The 8,124-nt window shown below is 40.2% G+C and overlaps 1 pseudogene; it reads right to left on the bottom strand.

Annotated features, from left to right (window-relative positions):
- Positions 1-3,284: 3,284 nt before the first annotated feature.
- LOC117017061 (60S ribosomal protein L12-like) lies at positions 3,285-5,820 on the bottom strand (annotated as a pseudogene).
- Between the last annotated feature and the right edge of the window lie 2,304 nt (positions 5,821-8,124).

Below are 8,124 nucleotides of genomic sequence, written 5' to 3' on the forward strand. Positions count from 1 at the left end.
TCTGTAAACAGAGCCGGTTTGGGCCTTGGCCAAGGACGGGGTGTCCTGGCTCAGCTTGGGTGTGAGGCCCATACTCGGCTCTCCAGGACACCCCGCCCTGCCCCGCTGCCCCGGGGGTGCCCGGCCCACAGCCAGCTCCAGCCAGGATGTGTCTTGAGTTTTGGGAAGTGGCCAATTCCCTCTTGGGGAATGTGTCCGGGACTGGGGGGCAGGGGTGTGGGGGCTTCTAAGAACCATCATTGATTGTTCATTCACCAAGTGCCAGGCTCAGGCATGGAGACAGCCTCTGGTCCCTGCCCATAGGAGAAGCTGGTACTGGGTTTTTGCTCCACCCCCATCTCTCCCTCCTCTCCCTCCCTGCTCTTATGCTGCCTGAGGCAGCTCCCTGTGAGGTAGGGAAGCTTGGGAAGGGGGGTCAAGTTATGAGAACACTTCAAGGCCCAGTCCTGCCCTCTTGGCTTCTTGCCAGGTGTGGTATCCTATGCCCATGGCCTCACAAGGGCAACTCAGCAGCAAAGAATGACCTGGAAAGAAGGATGGGGAAAAGACAGGCATCCAGGGATACTCGATATTGGAAGCAATCGCCAACTATGGGTATGAAGTGGGGAGAAGGGTCTTTAGTTGTTTAAGGGAACAGGTGGTTCAAAGATCCTGGCATCACAGCAGGTGGAGACCGCTGGGGGGTGTGCCTTGGAGGAGGAGAACTGGTAAGATATGGAGAGGAATCCTGGTGGCAGGAGAGGAGAGTGTTGGCCAGTGAGACTGGTAGGCTGGTTCCCAAGTGCCAGTCGCAGGTCTTAGACTTCATTGTTGAGCCAGTGTGCTGCTGGTTGATAGTGAGTGGAGTGGACAAAAAAGGATCCCATGGACAAATATATTTGAGAAACAGTGTTCAAAAAAGCTAAACACTACTTACTGCAGACTTTATCAGAGCCTGTATTTCATATGCTAACTAATGAGAATCTTTGTTCTCCAAGAGGGGGACAGGGTATGCAGAAGGTTCCCTCCCACCTTAAGCCCAGTCTCATAGGACTTATGCTCTTCTGAAAACATTTGGGGCCCAAGGATTAATAAATGCCTCACTTGCTGGCTCTGGTCCAGATGGATTTGGTGGACACACATAGGCACCAAAGAAAACATGGCTTTCCTAGAAACCCAGATTCAACGATCGTCAAAGGGAGGCCAGCCTGCAGAAGCCCAGGCAAAAGGCGATGGTCATAAGAGAATATTAAATGAAAGAGTTTGGCAGACTTCAGGTTCTGGGTCCCAGGCCCCAGGTAATCTCCTACTCCCCAAATCAGGTCCCCAGCTCAGCATCAGTGAATATGGGATACCTGGTCGTGACTGGGGAATCCCATCCTATGCAGAGAACATATTTATTCAAGGTTATAAATTGCAGCTTGAGGCTACTATCAGTGTGGTTCCTTCACTAGGATATATCCTGAGCTGAGCCTCCTATGGCCTCATGTCTAACTGCACAGAAAGCCTAGGAACAAAGCCAGTCCTCAAAAATGAGCTTTGTCATTGCTTTAGTAAAGCCGTGGCATCCAAGCTGTGCTGCTCAGGGACCCTCCAACAAAATGTAACCAACACCAGGAAGACCTGCATCCTTGCTGGGAAGCAGAGGGTGACCAGAAGAGCAGCAGAGGAAAGAGACTACAGACCCTGCATGGAACCTCCAGAGGATTCCCTGGGGCTCTCAGAAATCCTTGGGGCACCAAGCAAGGGGCTGCAGAGGCCCTGTTTGACCAGGTGGGCATTAGAGTCAGGGATATATAGGCTGGGTCCTCTTGTCCTCTGGGGAAGCAGTGTGTGCCTGCCTCTTCCCCATACTTGCAAGCTGCTCGCATAAAGTGTAGGGTATGATACGATGATGACATCTTGTATGCAGTGTGAAAGCAGGCTGAGAAGGGAGAGGTCAGTGGGAGCTGTCACCTCCAGGGAAGGGCTCCAAGATGAGGCAGGGTGTGGTACACACTTCCAGGTGGCTAAGTTTTAGTGGTATAGAGAAGAAAGGACTGGCTTGGCCGGTCTGGCCAGCATCAGCTGAGAATGCTGGAGAAGCCCAGAGTCAGTTTCACCAGTTTCTTTGAGGAGCTGATTCTCAGGCTGAGAAATGTAACGTGTCTTGTGGGGTCCTGAAGAATACACACCCCCAAGTTTCCCTTCCATCAAGCCTCACTGCTTCATGGCCAGATGAGCCTCCAGTCTTCTCCTTGCTGGCGTCACTCCCCAGCCTGCAACTTTCCAACACCCCGCCATGGCACTGGAAGGGCTTTGGCTGGGGACACTCAGAGTCCTCCTGAGTGTCAGATCCATTAAATTTTTTTTTTAAATAAACAGCTTGATTGAGATATAATTCACATGCCACACAATTCACCTATTGAAAGTATACAATTCAATGTTTTTTAGTGTATTCAAAGAGTTGTGTAATGATCACCACAATCAATTTTAGAACATTTCCTCACCCTCCTCCTCAAAAAACCGTACCCATTAGGTGTCATTATCTTTTCCTACCATGCCCCCCACCCCCACCTCCAGTCCTAGAAACCACTTAGCTTCTTTCTGTCTTTATGGATTTGCCTTTTCTGGATGTTTCATTTAAATGGAATCACACAATTTGTGGTCTTTTATTACTAGTTTTTTTCACTTACATAATGTTTTCCAGGTGTGTCTATGTTGTAGCATGTATTAAACTTTCGTTCCTTTTTATGGCTAGATAATATTCCATGGTATGGATATGTTTCATTTGGTTTATCCATTTATCAGTCCATGGTCATTTGGGCTGTTTCTACTTTTTGGATATTATGAATAATGCTGTTATGGACACGCATGTACAAGTTTTTGTATGGACATATGTTTTCATTTCTCTTGGGTATATATATATCTCTAGGAGTAGAATTGTTGGGTCAACTCTATGTTTAACATTTTGGGGAACCGTCAGATTGTTTTCCAAAACAACTACACTACTTTACAATTCTACCAGCAATGTATGAGGGTTCTAATTTCTCCACATCCTTGCCAACATTTGTTATTATCTGTCCTTTGCATTTTAGCCATTCTAGTGGTGTGATGTAGTATCTCGTTATGGTTTGATTTGCTTTTCCATGATGGCTAATGATGTTGAGTATTTTTTCATGTGCTTAGCGGTTATTTGTATGTGTCCTTTGGAGAAATGTGTATCCAGATCCTTTGCCCATTTTCTAACGGGGTATTTGTCTTTCTACTTCCCCCCTCACTGGTAGCCAAATGATTTTTAATTGAAATATTTTCCTTTGTAGTTTTTAACTAGCTGGTCATTCCCCTGCACCACTGTTGATGTCATGAGGGGGGCGGCCATCAACATTGCAGCCCACAGACCGGGCAGTCCCCAAGATCTCTTTACTGGTTCCAGAGAGTTCTCTAGCTAAAGATCAGTGCTGCATCTGTCTGGCAGTGTTGACAGTTTCATCAAAAGTGATATTTTCGGGGCGGACGGGTGGCTCAGTTGCTTTGAGTGCGAGCTCTGGGCAATAGGGCTGCCAGTTCAATTCCCACATGGGCCAGCGAGCTGCGCCCTCCGCAATTAAAGTAAAGTCAATGAGCTGCCGCTCAGCTCCCGGGTGGCTCAGTTGATTGGAGTGTGTCCTCTCAACCACAAGGTCGCCAGTTCAATTCCTCGAGTCCTGCAAGGGATGGTAGCCTGTGCCCCTGCAACTAACCAGGACAACTGGCCCTGGAGCTGAGCTGCGCCCTCCACAACTAAGACTGAAAGGACAACAACTTGACTTGGAAAAGTCCTGGAAGTACCCACTGTTCCCCAATAAAGTCCTGTTCCCCTTCCCCAATAAAATCTTAAAAAAAGAAGTGATATTTCCACTGTGTTTAATGTTTTTTTGCTTCTTTCCTGGCGATTCTTTGAGGGCTTTGATGATCAGGGCAGAGGCAGAAGTTACCACCTTAATCTGGGCCTGTCTGTTCTGCACGGTCAGTTTCACTGTCATCCTCAGACCCTTTTAATCACCAGTTGCTTTAGCGATGTCATCACCAACCCTTTTTGGAAACCCATGGGGCTGATCTAGGGGGCCAGGGCAGACATGGCACCGACTTCCCCACAGGTGCACCTCAGGTATATGACTTTGATCTCACTGGGGTCGAAGTTTGGTGGCCTGGTGGAGGTGGCTGGTGTCCCGATTCAGGACGACCAAAAAAAGTTGCACTTTGGTCTCCTCTGAGCCAAAAGTTGAAAGCATTGTTCTATTATTGAGTTGTACAGTCCTTTATATATTCTAGATACAAGTCCCTTGTCAGATATATGATTTGTAAAAGTTTTCTATCATCCTCTGGGTTGTTTTTATACTTTCCTTTTTTTTTTTTTTTTTACTTTTATTTATTTAAGTGTGTTTTTCCAGGACCCATCAGCTCCAAGTCAAGTAGTTTCAATCTAGTTGTGGAGGGTGCAGCTCGCGGTGGCCCATGTGGGGATCGAACCGGCAACCTTGTTAAGAACACTGCGCTCTAACCAACTGAGCTAAACCGGCCGCTCCATCTTTATACTTTCTTGATGATGCTCTCTGCAGCACGCATTTTTTAATTTTGATGAAGTCCAATTAATCTGTTTCTTCTTAGGTTGCTTGTGTTTTTGGTTTCATAGCTAAGAAACTATTGCCTAATCCAAGTAACAAATATTTACATCTGTATTTTATTTTTTGGGTTTTGCCTCTTATATTTAGGTCTTTGATCTATTTTGAGTTAATTTTTGCATATGGTTTGAGGTAGGAGTCCAACTTCATTCTCTGCATGTGAATATTAGCTTGTCCTAGCACTATTTATTGAAGACTATTCTTTCCCCCATTGAATTGTCTTGATACCCTTGTCAAAAATCAGTTGACCTTAGATGTAAGGATGTATTTCTGAATCTTCAGTTCTAGTCTATTGATCTATATGTCTAATCCTTATATCAGTACCACACAGTCTTAATTACCTAGCTTTGTAGTAAGTTTTGAAAGTGGAACATGCGAGTTCTCCAACCTTTTTTTTCCCAGATTATTTTAGTTCCCTTGCATTTCCACATGAATTTTAGAGTCAGCTTGTCAGTTTCTCCAAAAACACCCATTGAAATTTGTTGGGGATTTGAATCTGTATATTACCATCTCAATAACATTGAATCTCCTTATCCATGAACATGGGATATCTTTCCATTTATTTAGGTATTCTTTAATTTCTTTCAACAATGCTTACAGTTTTCAGTGTGTGTTGGTTAAATTATTCCTAAGTATTTTATTCTTTGTGAATAGTTTTCTTAATTTGTTTTTGGATTAGATTGGATTACATAGAAATACAATTTTGTATATTGATCTTGTATTCTGCAAACTTGCCAAACTTATTTATTAGTTGTAATAGTTGTTTAGTGGATTCCTCAGGATTTTCTATATACAAAATCATGTCATCTGCCAGTAAAGAATAGTTTTACTTCTTTCTTTCTGGTCTGCCCTTTATTTATTTTTCTTGCCTAACTGCCCTCACCAGAACTTCCATTACAGTTAATAGAAGTGATGGGAGAGGACATTCTTGATTTCTTCCTGATATTAGGAGGAAAGCATTCAGTCTTTCATCATTAAATAGGATGTTAAGGGTTTTTGTAGATGTTCTTTATCAGGCTGAGAAAGCTTCTTTCTATTTCTAGTTTGTTGAAGGTTTTTTTATCATGAAGAGCTGTTGAATTTTATCAAAGGCTATTCAGATGATTATGTGTTTCTTGTCCTTTATTCTACTGATGTGGTGTATTACATAAAGATGGTAAACAAACCTGCGTTCCTGGAATAAATCATATTTGGTCATGGTATATAAACATTTTTATATGTTGTTGGATTTGGTTTCCTAGTATTTTGTTGAGGATTTTTATATCTATATTCATAAGATATGTTGGTCTTTAGTTTTCTTATTTTATGATGTCTTTGTTTTTGATACTGAGGTAATACTGATCTCATAGAATGAACTGGGAAGTATTCCCTCCTGTTTATATTTTTAAATTACTTATTTTTCATAATGTAAAAATAATAAAATATAGAAAAGTATGACTAGTCAGATGGGTAGTAGACTTTTTGTGGTTATCACTTTGTGAGGTGTGTAAATGTCTGATCATTATGTTGTTTTGTATACCTGAAACTAATAATAAAAAAAGAGAAAAGTATGACTAAAAATTACTCTTAATCCTACCAAGTAGAGGTAACCACTGTTAATATTTAGGTGAATTTCCTTCCCATTTTTTTTCTATGCGTATACAGGCTAAAATACAAAATTGGTGTCATGCTCTATATGGAGTTTGATATGTTTCACTTTTTTTATGTTAAAATTACATTTGTGAGCTACAATGGAATATTATTCAGCAATAAAAAAGGAACGAGGTACTGATACATTCTACAACATGGATGAACCTCAAAAACATCATGCTAATTGAAAAAGCTAAACACAAAAGTTCATATATTGTATGATTCCATTTATATTAAATATAAATCTATAGAGGCAGCATAATGGTTGGTGGTTGCCAGGGGCTGGAGGGTGTGTGTGTTAGGGGGTGGGAGGAGTGTGGGATGGACAGTGTAGGAATGCTTAATGGGTACAGAATTTCTTTTGGGGGTGATAATCATGTTTGGAACTAGAGAGAAGTGATGGTTGCACAACACTGTGAATATACTAAATGCCACTGAATTGCTTATTTTAAAATGGTTATATTTATGTTATGTGAATTTTACCTCAAAAAAATTACATTTGTGAGTATTACTAGATGTGATTTAAAGTTCTTTAAGAGTGTGATTCTAAAATATTTTATTACATTTTTAAAAATTATGTATGTATTTGCTTGTGATGGAGTGAAATAATAGCTAAGGTTAAGGTTTAAGTGCAAATCTCAGAATACCATAATAACGTCTCAACAGCTACAAAATATTTCATTAGAGATATGCCTTATTTTATTGTATATTTAAAGCATCTAAAAATTTTATTATATATTATGCTATAATGACTATCCTTAGGATTGTTTCTTAGAAATGAGTTGTTATTTCCTGAGCTTTATGAGATACTATAAATAGAATAGAATAGTATCTTCATGATTTCATAAATCATGAAGATACTATAAATAGAATAGAATAGTATCTTCATGATTTCAGGATAGAGAAAAATTTAGTAAGCTAGACACACTCAAAAAACCATAAGTTAATGCACAAATTGAACTAATTTAAATTAAAATGTCTGTTCATCAAAATATTATTGCAAGAGTGAAATGTCAAGATACAGAGTAAGCAAAAATTACAAAACATATACAGTTGATCCTTGAAAAAGTTGGGTTTGAACTTCACGGGTCCACTTATTTATATGCAATTTTTTTCAATAAATATGCACGATACTGTAAATGTATTTTCTCTTCCTTATGATTTTCTTAATAACCTTTTCTCTAGCTTTATTGTAATAATACAGTATATAATACATGTGACATACAAAATATGTGTTAATCGACTGTTTGTGTTATTGGTAAGGCTTCTGGTCATCAATAGTCTATTAGTTGTTAAGTTTTTGGGGAGTCAAAAGTTATACATGGATGTTTGACTGTTCAGGGGTTGGTGCCCCTAATGCCTGTGTTGTTCATTGGTCACCTATAATTAGTAAATGGCTTGTATCCAGAATATATAAAGAACTTCCATAAATCCATAAGAAAAAGAACTGAATAATAGTAAAAATATTATATATAAAAATTTGTGAGTGTAGCTAAGGTAGTATTTAGAGGAAAATTTATAGTATTAAGTGTATACATTTAAAAAGAAGAATTGTTGAAAATATGAGCTAAGAATGCATTGCAGGAAGTTATATTCAAAGAAAGTAGAAGAAGGAAATAAAAATAAGAGAAGAAATTAATTAAATAAAAACCAAAAATACAATAGAGAGAATTTTTTTTTAAATACCAAATTTTGTTCTTCAAAAAGAATGATGAAATTGATAAAACACTGGAGAGACTAATAATGAAAAAAAGGGAGGGGCCGGCACGGTGGCTCAGGCGGTTAGAGCTCCGTGCTCCTAACTCCGCGAAGGCTGCTGGTTCGATTCCCACATGGGCCAGTGGGCTCTCAACCACAAGGTTGCCAGTTCAAT

This window comes from Rhinolophus ferrumequinum, chromosome 24, assembly GCF_004115265.2.
Source record: "Rhinolophus ferrumequinum isolate MPI-CBG mRhiFer1 chromosome 24, mRhiFer1_v1.p, whole genome shotgun sequence".
NCBI lineage: Eukaryota > Metazoa > Chordata > Mammalia > Chiroptera > Rhinolophidae > Rhinolophus > Rhinolophus ferrumequinum.